Source organism: Ischnura elegans, chromosome 3 (assembly GCF_921293095.1).
Source record: "Ischnura elegans chromosome 3, ioIscEleg1.1, whole genome shotgun sequence".
Lineage (NCBI taxonomy): Eukaryota > Metazoa > Arthropoda > Insecta > Odonata > Coenagrionidae > Ischnura > Ischnura elegans.
The window spans coordinates 111,557,355-111,584,203 of record NC_060248.1 but is presented as its reverse complement, the minus strand read 5'-3'; the positions used below and the strand labels follow the sequence as shown (position 1 = coordinate 111,584,203).

General features: G+C 40.2%; 1 protein-coding gene and 1 non-coding gene across 4 annotated transcripts in view; one reads left to right on the top strand and one right to left on the bottom strand.

Annotated features, from left to right (window-relative positions):
• Positions 1-26,849, bottom strand: part of LOC124156362 (rhotekin-like) — a 585,015-nt gene that overhangs the window by 294,960 nt on the left and 263,206 nt on the right. The window lies entirely within an intron of this gene.
• On the top strand, positions 8,950-9,029 carry Trnal-uag. The gene has a single exon. It is a non-coding gene; the product is annotated as a tRNA-Leu (tRNA).

Genomic DNA, 26,849 nt, shown 5'->3' with positions numbered 1-26,849 from the left:
TGAAAGCATTAAAAAATATATCGAAACGTTTGCAAAACGTTTTGCATATCATTCTTAGATCTATATACTTTTCATATCATATATATACTTATATATCTACACTATACACTTATATATCATAATATGATATATACACTTATATATCATACTTAGATCTATATACTCCGAGACGTTAATCAACAGTATTAATAAATACTGTATAAGAGAAGCGGAGCAGTAGATTCGGCTGGTTGCACCGAAAAATATGTTTTTACAAATAGAGACTATAGCAATATAGCACTGATATAGCCTATGAATTTCAGCTTTTATGAAGTGCTGGATATGGTGGGTGTGGAGAGGCAGCTTTTATATGAGATACGGAGGGGACAGAAAGTAGGATGGATGGAAGGTGGATGGAGCGACTACTTAGCGGGGATGGGATGTTGAAAACAGTGTTAGAGGGTAGAATGCTGGTTAAACGAGGGAGAGGAAGGAAAAGAATAGGATTTTTAGATAAAATTAAAGGGAGTAGGCCTTCTTGTGAACTGAAGAGGGAAGTGGTTGATGGGGAGGGAGGATCCCAGAATTCTTCTCCAATACTCCACATACCTTAATCGGTAGAATACTTAAATACGAATAATACTACATAGAAATAACTGATTTCAATGGAGAACGCCCGTAAAGGCTCATTTCCAGTATTTCCCCGTGCAACCAACAATATAAATAATTTGGGTAATCTTTTGTTTAATATTTTAATTTAATCTCGGGGAGCAGCCCCGAGGATGAGCCCCGAATCGGACCTCGAAATATCAGCTAAAATAGAGTATTAAGCCAATGAGAATGCCGTGAATAATTTACCCGCATTATTCGTCGGGAAAGCATCAAATGCTATTTCAATGTTTATAATACTGGTAGAGGAGCAGCTCGTGAGAGGTATTCACTTGTAAATGAAGATTGAGTAATTATCGAAGATCAAGTTATGTTTGGATTTTTCGCACTATCAAGTTATGAATTCGCCAACGGGGGTTGAGAATGAGGGGATAGATTTACTCTGCAAATAGAGTGTGTATGACAAGTCATAACGTAGTATGACGGGTTTAGAGGGTTGGCAGGTTAAGTGGGGAGTAGATGGGATAAAATAAGGCGCAGTCATCTTCCTGGTTGTCAAGGATGCGCATACATGGGGGAAGGAGATGACGAAGCCCGTCGAAACCCATGTCGAGCAATCAAAAACTTATCTCGCGGGAGTGACAAAAAATAAATCATCCCGTTCCCTTTGAAAAATTTATGAGTCCCATCACCAGACGGCCGACATCTAGTGTTTCACTGGCGACAGGGCAGGCGCAATTCAAAATTACGACCATGAATCACACATCTTTTTGCAGAGTTTATGCCCCTGTGGACTTAATCGTATTTATGAAACTTATATGACTGATATCCGAAAATAAGAAACACCGTCGAAATCGAGCGACGGCTTAGAGCCTAGAAATAAGGAAGAATAAACTTACAAAAAGTAATAAAAGTACAAATAAATGCTAATGGAACGTCATCCGACCGACATCAGATAGCCAGTGTATAACGCTTTCTTTCATTGAAGGATGAGAACATGATTTACGGATGGAGTGGAGAGAGGACAATTGTATGCAGTGGTAAAAAGCAACAGGTCAGATCAATATGGGCTTGCAGATGTAAAATCTGAGGCTTGTGTTCCTAAATTATACAGAACGTTATAACGTTCCGGTATACCTTCAATGCAAAATAATTACGGCCCATGTCATACAAAAGTTAATTTGAAAAGATAGGAAACACCACGCAAATTTTAATATAAAAATGATTAAACGTGTTTATCAAGCATATACATAAAGTGCAGTTATTATAGTAAAAAGTCTCTAATTGCGAATATAATATTTGTTTCTTTAAAATAAACATGCAGATGCACACGATGATGACAGCAAGGTAGCCTTTTTACGTTATCATTTTACAATGAGAATTTTATTTCACACGATAGCACTTGAAAACAGTCTATGCTGCTTTAACTTTAGCCAATATATACAAATGTATTGAAAATTATTATTGCGATACTAAAATTCGAGGAATGGTAAAGAAATTGGTCAATGACGTGTCGCGATCATCATCATTATAGATCGCGAAGTCAGTAAATTTAGAGCGCTTGTGATTTGAGTGGATGTGTGGTAAGTGACTTATTAATAAGATATCCCTCCTTCCATCAGGACCTAAATGACCTCGTAAAGCACTTGCGACACTATTCCAGACAGCAAAGATTTCTACGAGGTGGACGATTGCATCTAGCATATAGCATGCCGGGATGCATGTATTGTATTCAATAACGGTCAAAATTGAGGACCTAATCTACTTCATACATCCATCAAAATCCTCCTTGGAGGAATACTGCTAATTTTGTCGAGTAACATCTAAGGAAAACACGGGAATTAATTTGACACTACTTAGGCCGTGTTACCGCTGTAGGTCACCACGGCATGCAATTTAAAAGACGGGACATGAGTAAACGAGAAACACGTCCAAATCCGACGCGACGTGCCATAAAAAATATGCTATTTACGAAATTAAGAAAGTATGAATTATTATAAACACGTCTCCAAATACGAAGACCACTTCTGTAAATTTCTTTAAATATAGGTAGATTCAAACGGCACTGATGGATATATCGTCTTAAACTTTTACCATAATTTGAATATAATATTTCACCAAAGAACTCGAAAAGAAGAACCAAAACAGTGCGAGCGACACGGGTCTCACATAGATTCATGAAAGTAGGACAGTCTAGGTCACAACTAAATGCATACTCTTCCTTAGCTCGGCCTGAGGCAGAACAATAACCATTTAAGCGTCGCATAAAATGAAGCAGAGCGGAGGAAATTCTCGCCGCGTAGGATCATGAGCGATTTCACGGCGAGAAGTGATACGAGAAGTGATATAGGCAGGGATGTAATCACCCTTTTCCTTGCCAACCTGCGTCGACCGAGAGGGGGGGGGGGGGGCGCGATGTCTGCATTCCAGGGCCCAAGGGCGATCATTCACCGCGACGCGTCGCCACAGTCGTCGCATTGTCTCCGGCTGCTGCTGCGGGGAAGCATAAGGGAGGCGTCGACGGCTGGCTAATCACTCAAGAATGGCGGCCCGCGGATTCTGCCCCGAAGGAGTGCTGGATGGAAGGAGAGAGACACTTCCCCAAGGACGAAGACGGAAAAACTCTCGAGCGGATTCAAAACATTACTACTCGTTTAAAGATCCCTCGATGGCATACACAGAATCTAACGCAAAAAAAGGCAATCGGAACGCATCTCCAAAGAAATAATTAGTACGTTTCAACTTCATAAAATCAGGAGTTGGATAGACTAATAAAAAGACACACTTGGGTTTCTTTATCTTTTCTAATTCTAACTTCGACTCTTAGCTTGGCGAAAGCATTTCCTCCGTGAACAAGGGACTTTCCAATCCAACTTTCCTAGGACGGTGGCAATGTGACACCATGCAATTGTTTTGGATAACTGAAAAGGCCAGAAATCATAAAAGAAATGAATACGAAGATTAAGAAAGTATGAATTATTACAAAACGTCTCCAAACACGAAGACCATTTCTATAAATTTCTTTAAATATACGTAGATTCAAACGACACTGATGGCTATGTCGTCTCAAACTTTTACCATAATTTGAATATAATATTTCGTTATAGAACTTGAAAAGTAATGTTACAGACTGCTTTACTAATTTACAAATGGCAGAAAGATGATAAAATGTCACATAACAGTTCAGATTAATATTATAATAAGTCCGAAGACAGGAAATCCAAATGCCAATGAAATTTGGTGGGAAAAATATCTCTGACACCGGTTTTTCGATTGTCTTGGGTCTTAGGACACTCTTCCCATAGCCGTTGCCGCATGAACACCTGTTCTCCTCCCCATAGATGATTACCTAAGACAACGAAAAACCGGTTTTGGAGATATTTTTCCTCATAAATTTAATAAGGAATTGGATTTCATATTCTCGGACTTATTCACTTATCCAATTACTAACTCAACTTAATTATTCCAAATTAATCTTGTCAAAAATTGCCGAAAAGCAAAAGCTGGATTTCTCGTGCTTGGGAAACCTGAATTTCTCACTAAGTGATTAAGTGCTTAGCGAACGTGAGGTAACATGAAAATGCATTGCATTCATTCTCATCTAATAATCAAGCCTACCCGACTTCACCCTTGAAATATAACGTTCCGCGTTCAGGATTACGTCACCCCTCTTGACCCAGTCTCCGCAAATTTCTAACCTTGTACTCCACGTGTAGGTAATCTCCCTCATTCGTTTCCATCTTGCTCATCTCATACTCTGTAATCTTCTCCTCACCTACGCCTCTGATCGAATTTTCTTCTTTAGTATTCAACCCCCCACCGAGCACTGACAATAAGTTAATCCCCAAAAATTCGAAAATGAAGAGGAAGGCCTGATCAAATGATATGGAATGAAAAGTTTGGAGCTCCAGGTGACTCCAAAGATTAATTTCCCGACGCGCATTGGATGTAAGCCCATTCTCCTAATCTGATTAAGGCACATTTAATTAATTCCTGCGCAGGTAGTTTGTGGCAGCAAAGACTCGCGCCATGACAACGAGCATTTCGATCCATATTCTTTTTCGACAAACTTTTCACGCTAACTATAATCCTTGATGATTTCAGCTACATTCACAGCTTGCATAATCTAAAAATGAGATAAACTTTTGCAAATGATTTTAATAGAGTGGCAATTCAAATAATATTGAAATGGCTTATTCAAGGAAAAAAACGCAAACTCGAATTAAACGCACTAGATTTAAAGAAGTCACCTGCAAGTGTACATTCCTAAGTAATACCACTGTTGGGGGCCTAGTGTGTGTTGGGGAACTACCACTGTGTAAATGACTTCATGTAAATTTTGGTGGTTTCATTAATGGATAGGGTATCGCCATTCCGTTTGTTATAAATCATGTAATACAGATAAATGTTCACTCATTTAAATGCACCGGTAAGGGACAGTAGCTTCGAAGCATGCATTATGTATTTTTGAGCTTCATTTACAACAACTTAATTTGACGTAAACAGGGAATTAAAAACTTAAGAATATTTTCCTCAGGAACATGCATATGAACTTAAAAAAGACGTTATTCGAGTTACTTAGACAGGTCAGCATCAGTTGATCAAACCTCAATTTTCTTTCAAAAGAAGCCAGTAGCAAGAAAGATAGTGAAAGCCATCGACAATCAAATATACCCTGAATATCTATCCTGTAAAATCTATTTCAAGATCGAGGCGCAGTCTGAGCTGTGATTGTTGGAATCTTTCATAGAGTTTATATTTTATCAATAGGTCTGGGAAATATTAAGTCACGTTACGCCAAGTTAAGTTTTTGTACGCTGGGCTTTGAACGTGACAGAAGTCCCGACAAGGAATTTACAATGAAACAAAATATGCATGTTCACAGGGGGATCGGGTTGGTGTAGTGGCTAGAGTGTTGGCTTCCCACCCGGCGGGCTCGGGTTCAAATGGCAGAGAATTTTCAGAGACTGCCCGAACCCTGCTTGAGTGTTGTGTGGAGGACAACTCAGGCGCAACACTCTGTCCGTCGTGCCGTGGTCCCCTTGGCGCCTATCGTCAAGTACAAGCTTATGCCGACACCGGGTTTCTCTCCACCCTTCTTTCCATACCCTTCCCTTAAGGCGCAAACGATCTCAGCTGTCGGTCGCCTCCTCCAAATACCATACGATGCATGTACACAGGTGATATAGAAACCCACGCAGAAGCAAGCAATTCCAGTTTCAACCTATCGCACAGTCATGAATGATCGTAGGCTTTCCCAGCGCATAGAATTGTGGAAGGTTACACGGAATTTCCACGGGTCAGGTTCTCCAACTCCATCTCGGCCGACGTTTCGATGGGCGAGTTGTCCATCGTCTTCATGCCCTGAAGACGATGGACAAGTCGCCCATCGAAACGTCTGCCGAGATGGAGTTGGAGAACCTGACCCGGTGGAAATCCCGTGTAACCTTCCACCATCGCACAGTCGCTGCCCATGGTCCGCGCCTATGCCGTTCCTTCATCCACAGCAGCTCCGTGATCGCTTCCCTCTCCTTGCCCCCAATTCACTGCATTCATTCACAAAAGCCGCAAGCGCATTTCAATTAACCGCAAAGAGACGCCCATTTTCTCACCGAGCGACCTTGGTATCGGCGCACAACCGACGCTTTCAACTGCGCCGATATTTCTTCTCCCTCGAGAGGGGCCGTAATTCCTTAAGTCTCCTCTCTCAGACTTCAATTAGCCGGATACTCGCTTGAATCGCGCCTCTTCTTCAATAGGTTCCCGCGCATAATTGATCCCTTCCCTCTAACACAGTTTTCAGCATCCCCTCCCCGCTCAGTACTCGCTCCATCCATACCTTCTGTCTCCTCCGTATCTTATCTAGAAGCTGCTTCTCCTCACCCACCATGTTTAGCACTTCGTCGTTCCTTTTCCTCTCTGTACACCTCACCCTCCCCATTCATCTCCACAAACACATTAGTAGATGTGTGCACTAAGAAATTTAGTTGGCATTGGTAGGGTAATTTGGCTATGGCATAAAGTCCTTTACTGTCTGAGGGAAAAACAAATTCTTACCTCTATCCGGTCGGCAAAATATCTCTCATACTCGATCGTTTATAGTCAAACTTGGAAATATAGTGTGGTGCTAAGGAAAAGTTCTCCATGCCACGTAGATTTCTGGGAATAACTGTTCAAGTAATCTAAGTCTAGCACTTAGCCTCGGAGTCTCTAGTGGCTCCCATCTTAATTCGGGTAAAAGCTATGTAACAACCTATGTTCTCTCGTTCCAGTAATTGGCGAATCTCGCCGCTTTAACTGGTATTTTATTTAACCTACGAATTATATATTTTTGTGCCGAATCTCGTAGGTCGCTGCGTTTTCGATCTGTAGTGTAACGAGTGCGAATCGTCTCATCATAGACTAAAAGGGTAAAAGAATTACCGAGGGTTTAAATTAATACGGATTAGAATAAATCCGTAATAATGGGAAGCAGCTCAATTACGTGAGGAAATGGGAGGGAGAGAATACGATCATCACTGGAAGACTCGAAGAGAGCTAGAACATACATCTAAACCACGACAGATTATGAGTTACAATTGGATGAGTCACACACTTCTGCAGAAATAGAATCTACATTAACCAAAAGAGGTGATAATATCCATTTATTTTTTCAATTACCAAATTATCCTTGGTAATCAGTATGACACGATTTAATAGATCAAATGACACAATTTATTTCTGCTCATAACGCTGACTCCACGATCGTCAAAATCTACGGAAACGGGGGGTTGTTTCCTAGGCCTAGACGGAAGTTTCGGTTTACTGCCGGTTGTAAACCGGAGTCGTGAACGTGATTCCAATTTACGGTTAATGACGGCGATCGTAAACTTTGTTTCACGCGGTGCAATTCAAACTCTGGCTCTGTTCTCTCTGCTTATAATATATATATATATATATATATTCTTCATCAAAGGCTCTCGCCGCCTAATCACTGGGAGATCTGAAGGTTATCCGAAGAATCGGGAATGCCTTGCCGAAGGGGTTATTTTAGGATTAGAAGAGTACGGTAGTGCTCCTACTAAATCTACCGTACTTAATTTATCCTTAAAATTACCAATTTTTCCCTTGCATGATCTGAAGTTTTTTTAAAACAATGGACACGGAGAAGGTAATTTACTGAACTTCTACCCCCACCTATCAAATAGCAGGAAACGGACGAAAATGGAAATCAGAGAGGATATTGAGATTAAAATTTGGTTAGTGATTTGCGTGAAAATGCAAAACCTGATTTACTTCGCGCATTATGGAACACTATGCTTTGGTTTTCATGAAACATTACGAGCTAAAACGCTCTAAAGTGATTATTAAAACGGTTTACGACATATCAGTAACCAGCTGGCATAAAAATAAGAGTCATTTTTTCAGAAATACGTAACGCTCATCAACGAATTATCTTGAACCTTCGCAGGAAAATTTGACAGTGGTTAGCTATCACTCTTCAATGACTCTCTACGAAAAATTCTTCATATACTCATCAAACCAACAAAGCGACCAAATATGGTGATACTCATGGTGAGCCAAAGGACCTGAACCAAGTTGGCCGGCTCCACAAAGACTCAGTCTACAACTGAGTAAGTTATTATCGGAAATTATCCGTGAGTAACGTGTCCTTTTCCAGAGGGAGAGAGAGAGAGAGACGGCAGTTTAAGAATCAGATGAGCTCCGCTTACAAGAGAAATCACCATAAACGACTGGTGACGCTAAGCAATTCGTGCAAATGTTCACGTCTGTGCTCAATCGTGACCGCTATGGCCGCAAAATGTACGACTACCCAATATGTCGGCGCTTTTACGACTGGAGAAAGACAAAAATTGAAACGAGTTAAGTCACGCAACCCAATAGCAAACGGCACACGGCCTTCTTCTCTCCTCGATTCATAGATCTCTGTTCGCAGAGTTCGGTCATGTGCCCACCGATGCCAGTACCAAGGGGAATGAATACATTGAAGTGACACCAGACCATCCAGTTGAAGCTTGATTTTTTCTGCAAGTTTGGACGCATTTTAATCGATTGAAGGATGCCCAAGAACATGGCTGTTAGACGTTAATCTATCTGTTGCCCTTTCGAGCGCATTTATTTGGGCGGCCCCACCAGGGAGCGGCATCTCGTTCAGTACGACTTTCGCCATTAATCGTAGTGGAAGTGGTCTTTTTTAATTGAACAAGGTCAAGAATAGAAGAGGAAAAGTAGTAATATACTAATTAAAAAAATTAGAGGCCGAATACAGAAACCTCTACTATAATATTTGTGCACAGCACAAGCGTCATCAAATGACAAGGATTCCATTCATAGACACGGGTAGGATCTATAGACATATAAGGCAGCGTGGCCGAGCGGTCTAAGGCGCTGGTTTTAGGCACCAGTCCGAAAGGGCGTGGGTTCGAATCCCACCGCTGTCAGCTTTTTTAATTTAAATACTTTACATAATTTAAATATGTACCTTATTAGGCGTTGACGCTGCGCTACATTCATCCAATGCGATCGGTTTTGGTTCTCTTACATTTTATGATGACAGGATCAATGAGGCTTACCTGGAAAAAGGAAAAAAAAATATATAAACTCGAGAACTAAAGAAGAAGTAGGATAAGTAGGATATATGTTTACCAAAAGAAAATAAATTGCCAAAAACCAATCTCAAAATACATCATACTTCGGTTCAGTTTCTCAAAGTATGAGAGAAAAAGATAAGGATGAAGAGTGGAGAATCTATAGGGGTAGTCCATAATGGGGGATGGACAGGAGTGAAGGAGAAAAATACATCAACATACATTTTAAATCAATACCTGATATCGACGTAGAACATTAATGTTTATCCTAAAAAACCTTTTCTTCAATAATACATAAAAGGTAGAGGTACATCTCACAACTTGCTACACAAATAACTCACAGCCTGCTTATAATACACTATACACATCATAATAAACTTCTAAATAAACTCATAAATAATCTTAGAATACATTTAGTAGTTTTTGACAGTTATAATAAAGATACTGTAATATGAAAGTTATACAAATTATACGAAGTAAAGCATGTATCCACAGAGAAATTTGGAAGAGAAAATCATCGCATTCATCGCATATTAATTATTATTTCCTCAATTGTATCTGTAAAGGAAAGAGAGATAATTCAGCAGAGCGATAAAGCATAGTTTAACATGATGATCGAGAGAACTTTGAGCTGCAAGCACAAAGGCCGTTTTAAACGAGGCACGGATTTACGAAGGTTAGAGCTGCATTAATTTCTAAAATGTCGTGGAATGCGCTAATGCACGAACGAAATTAGAAAAAGGGCTATTATGCCATCTCACTCTCACGCATTTTCGATGTTGGTCTAGCAATTCACCGCTTTACACGACGCAATTTTGACTGCGCCTTCGTACAGACATCAGATAGTGCAAGCACGTGCTCCGTGTAAAACGGCCTTAAGAGTATGAATGAAGAAAAATATTCGTAAAAGGTGAATGGATTTCAGCCAACGAATACTACTAAAGTATAAGCATAAGTGAGGAAATGATAACGTTTTAAACATAGAGACGTCCTCCGACGTAGACACGATACATACGGGATCAACGAAGGTTTCCGCCGTGTCATTTCCTGCGAGACACCCCAAGATCAGGCTTGGGAGTGTCCCTGGTGAATTGGGGGGATTTGGGGATCGCGATGGAGGAGGATTAATGAGGATCGGGAGACGGAAGACCGCAGGAGTCTGTGATCCCCCCCTTTCTCCCACCACATGGGGTTGCTCCATCCCTCAGGATTCCTATTTTTATCCCCTCAACCCTACTCCTCATCCTCCTTCCCAGAACCCCAAAAAAACTCGCAGCACGAGGTCTTTTTTTCCTCCGTTTCCGGACACAATTTTCGGAGTGTCGTTCAGCGGAAAAGATTTGAATCATTATATAGGCACACTTCCGCATTTCCTACAAGTTGGGGGTTTTTCACGAGCCCAATCAGTCACTTACCCCTGGAAGAACTTACGAGTAACGGTACCAACGACCACAGCAAACGCCAATGGGTTTCTCAAGACAACAAGTTGCGCAGCAGAGCAATAATTTTATGCCATACCATACCTGGCTCTAATATCCCAAATTTCGTAAAATCGTCATCTTGGCTTTTGAAGTTTCAACTTGGTTATAAAACTATTCGTCGAGTAAAATATTCTAGTGAGCCCTTATGATCAACTAAAAATAAAAAAAAATTAAAAAAAAGAAACGATAAGAAGAAAAGAAAAATAACACTACGGACTTCAAATCTAACAATTCCACCGAGAATCAAAATGTGAAGAGATTTATGTAAATATATAGGGGAATGCATTCGAAATGAATCCTATGAATCCTTTTTCAGGTAGGAAGATAAAAATTGCTTTTATGCATATAAAAAGTCTTAGTTTTTTGTTAATTTACTCAGAAATACGAGCCTATCACTATCAATAATGTTTGACGAATATGACAAAATAATAAATGAAGAATTGATTGGTAGCAAATGTGTATCGGGCCGTAGCCTTTAGTGGACCATTTTTGAAAGATTAGAGAAAAGGATAAAACTATCTCACAAGTGAATTAAGATGCCATTTAGTATCCAAATTACTGGTATTAAAAATACATATTTCGTAAAAGAATTAGATCGCATTGATTGAACTGCTATAAACTGTTTAGAGGCCTGTAATGACAGCAAAATACCAGCGATCAGCGACAATACGCATGAAAAATACGAGTTGAATATTAAACGTCGTACAGAAAATCGGAGATTAAAAAACTTTTTGGGAGAAAAGAAGTGATAAGCTTTACGGATACGGCTCGAACGAGTATTCATTGATTTTCATTCCAAGAATTTAAAAAGGAGAGGCAATAAAGGTAAAATATTATCCCCGAAATTTCCGGGTCAGGTGTACACTGTCTGGGTAAATCCATCTTGCTATAATATACACCCTTCTTATGAGCAGTGGCGCCGACTCATTGGGGCCTGAGGGTGCCCGAGCCCCCCCAAAAATTCGTTACAGATGAGAGGAAAAAATGTGTCAGGCTATTCGATTTTCCCCGGAGTGTCCAGATATCGAGATTCGAGTGATCAGGGTTCTAATGTTGATCATATGACTCATCTAAAATTCTTAAAATACTAAAAAGTCACTACTTGTAAAATTTACCGGGGCATTGTCCCCGGTTTGGGCTACCCCAATGTTTTTTGTAAGTCGGCGCCCCTGCTTATGAGCCCTTGTGGGCAGCAAACATAAAGAACAGGAAATTGCTTTAGACATGGCATATTTTTGACGATCTCGAAACAGTGAGTTAAATGGGAATCAGCTTATTTTTACGCCCACTTCCTCTCCGACAAAAATATGCCCCGATTAAATGTAAAACTTGGTTGACACCTTCCACGCGTCTCCATCCGTTAATTACAAAGCGACTGTGTATAAATACACCCTTCCGGGTTCCATAACCGTAGGGACGAAACCAACCCATTCGAATAGAAGGATTCTCCGTCCCAACTGAAGACGAGGGCCCTCAAGTTGAATCATCTTATCCATCAATATCCTCTCCCAAACGAATAGTCGTTGGTTTCATTCGTGGAAAGGATGAGAAAGTAGGTGGGGGGATCTGGCGGTAAGAGGGAGTGTTAAAAGGCATACCCGCCCGCGGAAAGATCAAAAAGAAACCCCTTCAGAGGAGTTGAGCCGAATAGGAAAAGAAAAAACATTATTACCCGGAAGCACAAAAGAGGAAACCCGTTTCCTTCAAGCATTGTCGTATCCATATATTACCTAGGGATTCCTCCAAATAAACATAAAAAAGGCAGGTAACCAGACGATTCTGGGGTAATAAATGTTTCCGCCTGTTTATTGTCTAGCGTCTCGATTCATTTTGCCCTTAATTTATACTTCAGTGTATTATTGAGAGCACTCTTTTAAGAGCCGAAGGTAAATCATATCTACGTTTGAGTCTTAATGCAGCTAATGTTAATATTAAGAAGGTACAGAAAATCATAACCTTTTAATTGAGTTTTTCGCAAAAATTAAACCAAAGGCATAATGCAGAAAAAAAATCAAGAATCCCATTATAATTTCTTCTCTTTTTAAAAATTATTTCAGCCTGTAACGTAGTCCTTACTTTATAAAAAAATTACAGGTTGTAAAAGTTTTACGAAGCTAAAGTTAAAACCGTTAGTAGGGCTTTCACCGCACGACATTTATGCTCCGTTTTCATATTTATTTCTCCATTACAGTAGAATAAAATAGCATAAATTGGAGACAAGGACAGGTGAACCAAAAGGAAAAATTGCATTCGGATTATATAAATTAATTATTTACAACTTCAATATGGTGGTAAGAATAGGATAATTCAGTTGCCATACGACGTAATTGGTGAACTCTGGCCACAAATATTCAGAAAAAAGAAAATAATTGGATAGAATGTTATAACGGAATATCTGTGGGTGTATAAATATCTATCATTGCCAAAATAATAAAACGGCAAAAAACGACCATGTTGGAAACTTGAAATTGATACTCTACATTTTCTCCCGAAAGGCATTAAAATAGACGTACATGCACACTAGCAAATACTCAGGCACTCAAACTCTGTATGGAACAATTATAAATTACCATGTCTCCAGTATTATCCATAAATTTCACAATATAAGACAGTAACATTTCTGGTACCATTTTCTTTGATTTGAATCAAACAAATCTTTCATTTAATTTTCTGATGGGAATTTGAATATTTAAATATATTAATTTTTGCCAATCTATGAGTTTAATGTATTTCATTTTTTAGTTTAACTTTTATACTTTCATTAAAAAAAATATATTCTCTGTTAAACAGCACCCGCAGACTACCAACAATTAATCGGTATTAATTAAAAAAAGGGATTCAAGTAATACCCGGATGATTCCGCAAACGTGAAGAAAAAATAAAAATATTAGACGATTCTAAAATATATTAATATACGAATAATATGAATTCCGGAGGGAAACGAAATGGGTAGTGTAAGTAGACGTCTGGAAATGATTAGAAGGTTTCAAGTACGGCGATGAACATGAAAGCAATAGTTGTGTTTAAAAGTGGGAAATACAATAGGGATACAGTGAAACTCATCTCAACAGCCACGCCCATTCTGTTGTCACCTACATAAGCGAACAGAGTGCTAATTCAACCAAAATTACAAATTTCTTCATGCATACATTACATTAAGAACCAACTTTAAACGTAAGATTGGCACACTGCAATCCTCCATTGTTCCGTTTCCCAGCTTAGTTCCTCCGGTTCCCTGATGTTTTTTTCTCCTTCATTTAAATTCTTAATCCGTCCCAGAGTCTTATCAATGGTTCTCTTCGGGGGACTGCTCATTCAAATATTCCCTTCATTATATTCCTCACGTAAGCACTATGTCTAATGACATGATCAATCCACCAGGTCCTTAACTAGCTCCATTATTCCCTTTCCATTCATATTCTTCGTAACACCACCTTGTTTCACTCCCAACCCGCACTTTTTACCTTCAGCATTCGCCGCTACTACCAGGTCTCGATGGCTTCCAGTATTTTCTGCAGGGGTGGCAATCGAAAGTAAACGAAAGCCCCGGTATACTTAAATTAGAACCAGTAAAATTTCATTAGCTTCGTTCCTGGGAGTGAAATTTAGAAACGAAACTAAATGGATTTAAACCAGGGGAGCTTAACTCAAGGTCGAAACGCAATCGAAGTCAAAACTACCTCGGGTCAAAACTAAAGTAAAACTCTGTGACAAAACGAAACGCAGATTTTTCGCACTAGAGGGACCACGTGCTTCACCTTCGAACAGTTTAGTTTCGACACACACACCTAGTGCGAAGTATGGTAGAATGAAGTAGAGGTTCGGCCTACCGCCATTAGATGCATGGGGCACTCTAATTTTTACCACTAACAGGAGAACGGCGGACGCAAACTGGCCATTCGACTTTTAAGCTAAATTTTTTAACCTCTCTAAATGCATGTCACAGGTAGTAGGTCGAAATCCCCTCTTTTCCTCCTCCACTCAACTTCTGGGATCGAAACTTAAGACTATGAGCAGCGGAGTTTCGAATAATTTAGTTTCGCTCCCGGGAGTAAAGTTTCGTCCCGGGCCGAAACTAAACTCCTTGGTGATTTTCATTCCAAGCGGTAACGAAACTAAACCCAGGCCTCGTATTTTCGTTCCCCTCCGGGTCGAAACGAAACATTTTCGTTTCGTTACACTTGCCATCACTGATTTTCTGGTCAGCTTATTCCCTAGAACAATAGGCTAGTTTCCTTCATCAAAGAAAACGAAAGGCGTTACCCACCATTAGTGTATTCATAATATACAAATTATTTGGTTTTAGAAATACCGGTGTAGACGAATGGCAATGGTAAATTTTATCCTCATTTGAAAAAGGCCAGATTGGCGCCCATACGATGCCACTCCACGTGACGTCACAGGGACCTAGTTTCTATATGAGTAGATAGGAGTTTTACATCGTCTGAGATTTCCAATGCATGCATGAGGTGCAGAGCTCAGGGAAACATGTCTTAATAATCACTTATTAATATTGGCTAAGGTCGGAAAGTTTTCTTCGTTTGATAAGGTATTAATAATCCTTATTTAAGCCAAGCGCTAACAGCTAGCAGGGAACTCAGCTACCCGCTAGCAGCCTGCGTCGTATCAGCGCTCAAGCCACCCTCAATGTCACCTCACAGGGCGGCAGCGGGAACGAGAAATACGTCACAAGGAGAGATTTCCCGGCATTCATACTTACCCGTCGCGTTTTCGCGCGCTTGAAAATTTTCACTTTTCATTTAATCGCGAAAAATAGATATCGTCATTTAAAAATCTAAATGCGTTAAATACTTACTCCAGGAATAATAATATTTCGATTTAGGCAATAAAAACATAATAGGAAACCACTTATCATCATCCCTAAAGAGCCATGGCACACATGGATGCTTTCTCGCAATGTTTCCGTGTCTCAATGCATTCAAATCAGTGCTGCTGAAGGAGGGAAGCGCCCTTTTTGCCACCAATGCCCTCTTAGCTTTTGCTCCGCATGCAATGCAAAATTCCCTTCATTTCAGCAGCCGCGTTCTTGACCACTACATTTTTGTTCCATAAATGGCTGCTCACCGCAGTTTTCACTGCATGTGGTATGACAGAGAAGAGTTGCAAATTACGAAAGATAGGGTGAGGCATGATAATGAAGATATGTTCCATGAGCCCAAAAGAACATCGTAAAAGCCTTCGAGGTCGAGAGAAACCTATTTTCTCAAGGTCCACGACTTCAATAAGAACTTACAGTGACCACGTCGAAAAGCAGCGCGCGGAACTAAAACAGATATTAAAGCATTCAACGTCATGGAATTCAGGTCAGATGCATACGTCGACTTTCACTAACATTGAAGCCCTAGCACTCAGTGCGAAATTAGTGCGAGACTTGGTTTTAAACTGAGTTTCAACTACGCATGAAACATTTGTAACAAAAAAATTTCCTAAAGAGACAAAAGACACATATAATTCCGTTAGCATTTTTTACTCGATCTTAATTTTGTAACTCAGTAGTCATCAAAACCCCACAACCTTCCCTAGTATACGAGGATTTTGGCGGTGGTGGAGGGTATACTTTTGACATATTAATCATCCATAGCCAATAATGTAAAAACTAAACGGGAAAAGTGGGTTGTAAGCATAGAAAATGAGAAATCAGTAGGGGATACAGGGAGCTAAAGAATCCTGAGCATAAGTTAGGTTGAATTCTCGATCTTTACATTAGGTAAAAATGACTGCTATTTAAAATGGACAAAAGAAGCCAAAAAATACAAATTATTAGCAAAAACATAATTACTAATGCTATTAATACATCTGTATAGCTAATTTTACGCTCCCATTTAAATATGCAGACCGATTTGGCAGCTCTGAATTTTGAAGGCTCTACCGTTCCTTGGCCTTTTCTCGGGATTTATCACATTTAAGGCAAGTACTTTCTCACACTTTACCAAAGATCATAAAGTTATTTTCATGACCTTCGCATTGAAGGGCAACTATATAACAACACTTTTCAATACGCTATAATGACAGATGAAAGGAGGCGTAGCAATTGCATATTAAATTCTAAATTTATGCCGTTTGTGAAAAGATAAATCACAGCAACAAACACGCGTCATCGCGGAACTTTACTGCAATGAGGATAACAGATTTCCGCGGTTCGAAGATAAATTAAAACGACTTAATTACACAATACATCTGCAAACCAAGAGGATGGATGGCACAAGTGTTCACGATAGAATCATTCCCGTTTTCACGCTTTCGGCGAATTTCGAAACCCTTTTCAAGTCCTCCCACCAGATGCCGCCCGAGAGATTTCTGAAACGTAAAACACAACACTCAAGCGAAGAGGGTCGCGGAAGAGCAAACAGATGCACAAACTCCGATTTCCACACAGCGGCGAGAGGAGAGGCTTATCTCAAAATCTAGCAAGAGTGGAGGACTCCGATACAATATCCAAGAACTGGCAGCGGCAGAAAAGCTTCTAGCTCCGAAAAGGGAGGTACTTCACTACGGGAGCTCTCGTGGGAAGGATTACGGGGTAGATAGGTTCATCCACGTATAATTTATCGTAAAATGAACCGTCAAGTGAGGGAACTATGAAGCGAATTAATATGAGAATAGAATATAAGCCTGGAGGGAAGAGGAAAAGTGGTTTGAAATTGCAAAAGGAAATAAGCCACCCAAGAAAAGGATTTCCCTGGGGAGATGGAGTCGGATAGAACGTAACACGGGAGGAATACGGTGCATTTCGGAGAAAGTCTATCACAGCATTCATCCTGAGAAAGAAGTGCAATCCCCAGCTCTATTATCACAATTACAAGACCAACACGAAACTTACGTTAACACAAGGCAGTAGAAATCTGAATTGAATGACTATTGTATTATATGCGGTACGATGTGGTGGAATACTAGTTCTCAATATTAGTTGAATGAGACAATGAAATATTTCCACAGGATTTATTTGAACATGACGCGTTTCTTTATGATAACAACACTTTAAAATGTTATTTTAACAAGGAAACGCGTCGTGTTCTAATTAATCCTGTTGAAATAATGACATGACGATGATGAAATTAGCCATGGCTATTGTTTAATGACTTATCATCTTCGAGGATCCCTAATTGACCCCGACTTTGAATGACTAGTACCACGTGTAATAAAAAACCTGGAATTGCAGCCCGAAAAATATGATTATAATTTATCTTTATGGCTATGAGCTGAAAAACATAACCCAAGATGGGATTTCAACTTATCTTCTGATTACTGCCCATTTCTTTTCTTCGGAGATTTCCAAGAATATTTTCTCGGACGGTTTCTCAGTATTTAGCAATGGACTCGGGCAATAAAATTACGTTCAATGCTCCAGAAATAGAAGTTCTTTGTGGATTTGGTAGCAGAGGAGCACGTCTACGTATCTGGTTGAATCCTTTGTACGAACATCATCGCACGAAGAAGGTACGCCCAGAAATACGCCCTTTTGTGAGCAAGAAAATGCATTCAGGCATGTCTTGACGCAAAAAAGTAAAAAAATAAAACGAACTTTTACATTTAACCGTATCCTATCCTTTCATAAGTATTACTTCCAGTCTCAGGAAGTATTTTATCAGAGTGAACTAAAAATAGAATGTACGCTTAAATTCTCAAGCTGGCCTCCATAAAAATTGATATAATTTAGAGGAAAATGCATAGTTTAAAGCATAAAAATTGCATTATGGGTATACTCAAATTACCATGTATTAATAAAAATTATATTCGTCTATAAATTATAATCGTCTATTTTCTTATAGAATCGCTCATCTCAAAAAAATATTCCACGAATTCCGATTTCATTGCGTACGCGCATTTCACTAACTTCTTTCTTTCTTTGAGAGATTTCTCCTTAGAAAACTTTATTTTTTTCTATCTTCATTGCTGGGCCTGTTTCCATTCCAAGTGACTGCAAAAGCAATAAAATTGTACAATATTATCTTGCCTTTTTCCCCAGCCTTAAAATTAAATATAAGTAGCGTGATACACTAGTGGGTAGAGCCCTAAGCGTTTCATGGAAGGATCTCAGAGTCCTTTCCCAGGTGAAACCCCAGAGCATCCCTAACTAAAAACCCTCGATAAGGAAAGGAAATGGCCCAAAAACCCTGAATACGTGAGGTTCACACGCCTGTGGCTAAATATGGGGTAAGCTCTACCCTCAACGATCCAAACTAACCTTCTGTTTGAACCCCAGAGTTGCTTTAAACTTAATTCTTTGCTCTGAGGAATATAAAGACAAGTTTTCTGGGAAATGTATTCAAATAGAATTAACAGGATTGGGTAATTACCACAATTTTTTAGTATCGGGGAGGATGAGGCTCTAAATTGCAGCAAAACGCCTGTTTAAAAAAGACACAACGCTGAGGTTATTAAAAAAGCCAACGATGTAAAGAGACGCCCTGACACCCAAAAATTACTCTTTTTCGCCGGGAAAAGCCAGCCAAGACGAACGTTTCCAAAGTTTTAGAGGGCGGGCCTAAATAACGGGGAAATTTTCCACGATTTTTACCCGATCCAAAGCAATTCCAACCCTGGCAGTCGTTTGCGGGTGGTTGTTGGCCAAACGTTCCTCTACCCTACTTGCCCATATAAACGAAAGCGTCCAATAAATCGAAGGGATCGATCTAGCGATATGTTGAACGCTATCTCTCCCGCTTTTCATACTCCATGCCCACCCCTCATCTACCTTCCGACTCTTACTCCCTGCCGCAATACCGCTGGCGTGACCACGCACCCTTGATCCACATGCATTCAGACCCGGTGGACACCACGCCCTGCCTTCAACCTCATTCCGAAGACAGGAAGGAGAGGAAAAGAGGCAGAGAGAAAACTAAGCGAAGAATTTGTCTACGGCGACCACATACAGGAGGCTGCAGTCCGTCCCATAGAAGCTTAACATAATAAAAATACTTGTCTAATTTCAAACTTATTTATTTCAAACGACCCAGGCGTCAGGACATAAGGCTATTTTCAAGGTACATTGGATGACAGTCCATACATGAATTTTAACGGGAGAAGGATGGGATAGAGTTTTTAGGGATTCATTGCTGAATTCACTGGATTCACTACCGTACCAACATTTTCTACAATGAATCAATACCCCTACCCTATTCCCCAAATCCAGTAATCCCCCATTTCCCTGAAAACTCTACCATCCCTCTCCCATTGAAATATCTATCGATGCATAAATGTTGATGGTGGTTTTCGGGAATTGTTGCGTAGGTAACGTTTTCAGACTCAACGTTTCAAGGAGCATGCCTTTGGATGACAGCCCTCTTAGGATGCGTTTTCTCTTGATAACGCTCCCAGTAGGAGGAGTGAAACGTTGAGTATGAAAATGTTACCTACGCAGCTATTCCCGAAAACCACCACCAACATTGATAAAAGAAGCTGTGAAAATCTTCATACGAAAATCCATCGATATATAGGCTGTCATCCAAAGGCATGTTCCTAGAAAATGGCATTATGCGCAGAAACTTGGGTCTATTGAAATAGATAAACGTGGAAATAAACGAGTACTTTCATTGTGTGAAATATCAAAGATTTCCATACGCCGTAAAACAGTATCCTTTATCCGTAGAAGCTTGACTACAGGCACACATTGTCGCGTCCTAAGGATAGGTCACAGACGAGGAACGTAGTTTAGCTCAGATTTTAGGATCTCCATGACTCAGAGGTGGTCTCGCTCCACCTAGGGTGGGATAATTACCCGTCAATCTAGCCGAACATCAACCGAACTCGATTAAGAATGGAATTTGGGGGTTGTGGGCTAGAGGTTTGTGGCCAAGGTCACAACAATATTAATTAATTAGCAAAAATATCCGTAGAGCAGCGATGAGAGCAGGGCGATCCATTTTTATCAATATTTGCAGTATAGGATTTGCACTCGTGAGCAATATCGCAAGAAAGTATGAACATCATAAAGTAAAAATTATCGAGAAAAAATTCTCGTATCATCATTATAAAATTAAAAATTTCGGCTAACACCCCTCATTATAGTTTATTTACCCGTGGAATCAGGATCGCTATGCCGTCGGCGACGCAAGTGGTGATTTTTGTAAACCAATTTAAATGCGCAGAGGGTGACTAGAATATAGTCACCCACTAGAGAACCTTGTATTTATTCGTCGATTCGACGCTGCTGCATTTAGACCACTCTAAAATAACAAATGGGTAGGAATTATCTAAAATATGAAAGTTTTAAACCGAGAAGGTGAAACCTCATTTGATCACTCATCAAAACAGTGACTCTCACGTTCCGACGGATGGTACAACTATACCCCGCTTATCACGTTAAAGGCAAAGGCAATTTGCTTTATAAACCTACTGAAAGAGCAAGAATTAGGAATATAAATGGCGCTTGCTGAAGTCCTTCCCTTGGCAGAATAGATGTGAAATAAGGGCTTGTTTCGCCATACTCAGTGATCAACCAGAAGATTGGTTTGGATCGGCGAGGGGAGAGCTCAACCCGGAACAAGTCACGACCGAGCAAATTTCGCACGTTCAGACTAGGGAGGCCGAATCCTTTTCCTAGTTAACCTTGCACTTCGAGGATAAATTTTCGGGCTTCACAAAGGGTTCAACCACAATTTAAACCCGGAACAACAGCAGCCATGGACTCTATCCACTCGGCTACCATTCCCTAATTTCAAATGCCAGCAAAAACAAAAAAAAACGATAACTAGACGATAATGAACATTTCAAACGCAAATTAAATACATTCGCCGAAGATAAATGCCATCAGGGGGGGTTGGAAAAAGAGATACTGATCGGCGACAACGAGGTGATGAAAAGGTACATTTTTTTTGCAACTGCGCATTCCCTGGAAATCACCGCGCAAAGATGAAAACTCGAAAAAAAAATCTCTTCAAATGTAAATCGTATTCTCCGCGGCTATAAAATTCAACCGCAAAGAGTGCAAAAATCATCATCATAACTTCCCTCGCATAGTGCAGCACGTCTAATCGAAATTAACAGATGGCCAATTCTGGTATTAATCCTTAATGCCCTATCGGAATGGAACCGGATTCAAAGCGACAGCTCACCGTTTCCAAGCTGAAAGATCGAAAAATACGTTCATTGGAATTCTGGGGGGTTGAGGGGGGACGCCACTCCTCCCTCCATTTGCCTAACATCGAGCCATTTGTACGCAAATGTGGGACCACTACGATTAATTAACGGGAATAAAAAAGAAACCGCGGCGCCGGTAGATTGAAGGGCTTGCTTTTTTATGGCTATAGTATTATTCTCCATTAGAATGAATCCCTGCACGATACTTTCAATTCCATTTCATACGTGCAGTAGAGAACGACCGACAACAAAAAAACGCCTAAAATGCAAATCAGGCACGGAAAATATTTCCCGATAATTGACTCCGTACTATACAATTCTGTACAATCGCCAAAATAAAATGAAAACAATGATTCGATCGATTCCGAAGAGATTCTTTATGCAACATGCACGCCTATAGGATCATTTCATCGGGCACTCAAATCGCTTGAACTCAGTGAATTTTCCGTTGTAAAACGAATCTACGGCCCCATTCAATATACCATACGGGAAACAAAGAAGGCGATTTAAAATAGCAGTTTAAATATCTGCCTCATATTTGTAGCTTCATCCACAGTTTTCATGAAGTTCTTCAATGCAGGAAATATGAAGATGAACTTCAGCTTTTGAATCTTAATAAACGCATGGTAGCAATCAATTTCGCAAAATATAAGTGATATCCTTTACCGTAAATTCCCCCCTGCGGCCCACGAAAAGGAACCATTGCTTGAATATCTGGAGTATACACACCTAAGGCTTATTTCGGGGTGAGCTCTACCCTTAAGTGAGCAATGAAGTAGTCCACAGAAGAGTGCGGGAGAAGTGAAGCATAAAAAAATCTTTAGAAGGAGACGGTTCAACTTTATCGGCCTTATATTGAAATATGATGGCCTGATGAAGACAATCGTCGAAGGACAAGTGATAACAAAAACGGCAAAAGAAGACGTTGATTAAAATATACGGCACAGATAATGAAGCCTCATAAAGAGAAGACATAAGTAGGTGAGAAAACATTACTGGATGGGAGAATTGAGTGGAGAGCTCCGTCCAGCCTATCTTATCAGTGTTAATGATGAGCTCTACTCTGACCTAAACAAAAGGACCTTCGGCTTGAAGCACCGAGTAAAAGATGAGTGGTTACTTCCGCAAAATTCGTAGATGACATTCGCTTTATCACCCATATTCCCATTTGATATCCATTATTTACCCAACGGCCATCAATTTACTCAGGACCATAACATGCACGACTGGACCAACTGGACACCCCCGCAACAATGAAGCTGCCGGCACGACGGCATCACGTGCACGCATTCAGCGCACTACAAGGCCTTATCGCGGTATTAGTGAGGGGAAAACAAAGGGATGATGGATGCAGCGGGAAAGGAAAAGACTGCCAGGCCTTTCAGGTGGTGGAGCTGCAACGGAAGGGTTGGTTGGTCGGATGGATATTCTCGAGGGAACAACGCACACCCGTGCCTTGTGGTTGGGAGTTGGAGAAAGCGGAATACAAAAAAGAGCTCATACCGGCTAGGAAACTATCTCTGAGCCGATACGAATCCTTTTCTCCCACACTAACCACAATCCCTCTCAGACATTTAATTCGCTCGGGAATACACGGACTGTCCCATAGGCCGTGTGTCATTTTTGACCTCTAATTTTAGTAACTTCTCATCGAGCAATATTCATGAAAATTGGCATACTTAGGGGGAAAGGTCCTAAGTTTTGTTTAGTGTAAGCAAAGTTTTACAATTAAACCTTTTGACATCAAAATGTGGGTCCAAAGCAAAAATTTGAATTTGCCTTATGGGGTTTCAATGTTAAAAAATCGATATAGATACAATCCTGAATTTCATTGACCAAGATGTCAATTTTGATGCATATTCGTCCACACCTATTCTCATAAAATTCAGTCATAAATCATGTAAATCCATGATGATGGGTATAGCAGTCCCAGTTCCAAGTAACATTAGAGGCGGCATTCACACCGTCGACCGTTCAGTTAGTTAGACTCGATGTGAGCGAAAAAATATCAATTCTGGGTCCCTCATGGACCATGTGGAGACATACATGTCCAGTGGAGACATTCACAACTTTTACCCAAATAAAGCAAAAACGCAGTTTATGGCGCTAAAATTATTTGTTAAGTTAATGCAAAACCTACAGCCAATTTCTATACTAATCAATCAATAATTTGTGGAATTTTGATATCTAGTTCTTCGACGGAATTTAAGATGGAATGTGACATAATTAAAGCAACATTAAAAACGGAAAATTACAAATAAGATTTAGACAAAAATAGCTCATCGTAGCCTTACCTCAGCAAAAAAACAGAAATTCTCTTATCTGCGCCGTTATCCACCCATTCGCTTTTTTTTCCACGCCTGACAACGACCGCAGGCCGACATCCCTCACATTCGTCACGAAAAGAAATGGAATCGAAAGCAATCCCCTGAAAAATCAAATGCGCACCTCGCCCTTCTGGTTAACGTCTCCCTCGCCATTGTCTCTGCGAGTCCCCCGCCTCACCCTCCCCTCTGCCGACACAATACGCCTCGTGCAGCCTCCAATGCCGCCCGAGCCGTCCTGTGCTTCCCTTTGTCCTCGGGGGGGAAGAGGAGTTGACAGGCGATAAATTGTTTCTTCGACAAATTCCCCTGCACCGCCGCGACCACCACCAACCCCTTCCCACTCTCTCTCCGCAGGCCTCCCGTTTGCTCACCGCTTATCTACTTTTCCATGGATAGCCGAAAGAGGATTGAAGCGAGTTATGGTATACTATGTAGTGGTAAAAGTAATAAGCCGCCCCTCTGCGGCATCAATACAATTTTTAACACCCTTCTGGTGAATACCATCTCAAACATGGGCGGAGTTTTGGGGGGGGCAGAGGGAGCCTGCCCCCCAAATTAAATGCTAAATTTGCCCTAAAAAAGTACGAAATCTGTAATTGCAAGTATAATGAAAACAAAAATATCAAAAATTAAAATAAGTTAATAACAACATTTTCCCGCGGAGAGGTCCGGAGACCTAGACATAGCCCCTAAACTCCCGGCAGGATTGTTGGCCCCCAAATGCATGACAATCTAAACTCCTCCCATTCCCTAATATATGAAAAAATTAAGTCTAGCGATATTGATAGTGAAAACATGGGAATTTTTATCTCAAAAATTGCAAAGATAATATGCGTTAAAAATATCATGAAAAATGTTGATGCATTCAAATTAAATATACTTGAAATGTTTGTACAATTTAACGCAGTGATCAGGAAATCGTGCAGATATAATTTATTGCGTACTATTACGCTAAAATACTATGCGAAGAGGATAAATAATGCAGAAGGTGAAAAGAGAGATACATCCATGCGTAGAGCGGCGTCAAAGGCACGAAGGCCATGCACCTAACCTCACTCAGTTAATCAACTGGATAAAACGTTTATGGTGGAACTAAAAACGTAAAGTAAAAAATTGAATAATTTGAGGAGTTTTATGCTCAAATACTTCTCATAAACGCTCATTAAACGATGAAAATGAAGCCTAAATGCAACGCTAAAAACCTGGAAAAATTGTTCGAGAGCCACGGAGCTTACAGGAAAGAAATTCTATTAATATAAACCAGTTCGAGTATTAAGGCCGTTTTACGCGGTACACGGAATTGTGCAATCTGACATACGTGCGAAGGCGCAATCAAAATTGCGTCGTGTAAAGCGGTGAATTGCTAGAACACATGCAAGAATGCGTGGATGCGAGACGGCAAAATAGCCCCTGTTCTAATTTCGTTCATGCATTCGTGCAATTCCGCGCCATTTTAGAAATTAATGCAGCTCTAACCTACGCAATTCCGTGCCCCGAGTAAAACGGCCTTTAGAAAAAGACCATTATGATCATCGAAGGCCTAAAGGAAGTCCAACATCAGCACTCTAACACCGAAGTACCTACACTGGATTCCTGTTAAAATACCCTCCCAAGTTGTGCGTAGCAATGAAATACATGAAACCCTTTTTCCCACAAGAAATATCCGATCCTACTGCCGCCTCACGTAGTCTGCCGTAGCCCCCTGCTTGACCATTTCGCACGGACATGCTTGAGTCCCCAGAGGGAGGCGAAATGGCCGAAAGGGGACGGGAATGGTGAATGAGGGCTGGGACCCTTCTCGCAGCGGACGTGACGAGGTAAACAAAGGAATTCAGTTGGAATTGAACTATTCTACATATATGATGCGAGACCCAAACCTGGAAAATTCCGGGATTAAAGAGATGTTCGATTTAAGAACACACTTTTCTCTTAACTTTTTTTCACTCCATTTTAGGTTTTTTTTATCGTTTGCCTTTCAGAGTGTCCTGATTTTTCTCACTGTGCTAACAGCATTCACTCAACCGCTCAGGTAAGAGTATTGCCACAAAAAATCAATGAAATTTACTCCGACGAAAAACGCTTTTCGCAGAGCATTGAAGAACTCATAAAAGAATACCGTCCTGGACGCTAATTGCTCACGCTAGAGAAAAATATCTGAAGGTAATGAAGCCAATATTTTAGTGAAAATTGTCGGTTGAATAATTAGCTCACAATTAAAAAATCATATTATAACATAATATAGTGTTTTCATGTTATTTTCAGTCTAATATTAATTTCAGACTTAATTTCTACCAGACTATTACATGTAAAATTATGCAATTTAACCTACTCTCAAAACAGAACACAAAGGTAAAGGGATATATAAAGAAAAATTAAAAAGAAATATTTTTCCATATTCTTTCTCTTTACAACACTTTAGAAAATATATTTTTAGAAAATACTTTCCCATTTACAAATATAATACGTTAATTAAAATCTATGATATTGGATCTAACAACTGTTAAGTACGCAAAATAGTTCTATTTGACCGAGGAGCTAGATTTCGAAATATTACAATGAATGCGTATGCATTCGAAAATCTGAATCCAGAGAGTCTGAGCGAAAAAAATAAACGAAGCACACTGGGTCGTTTATATGTGAAATAACAAGTTGCACAGCATGCATTCAGTGGAATGACACATTCAATGTCAGGAGTGGAGAGAGCATTCAGCAGGGCATAAACGGTATAGCTGCACGAGCGCATAACCTTTCCGCCATATGCGAAA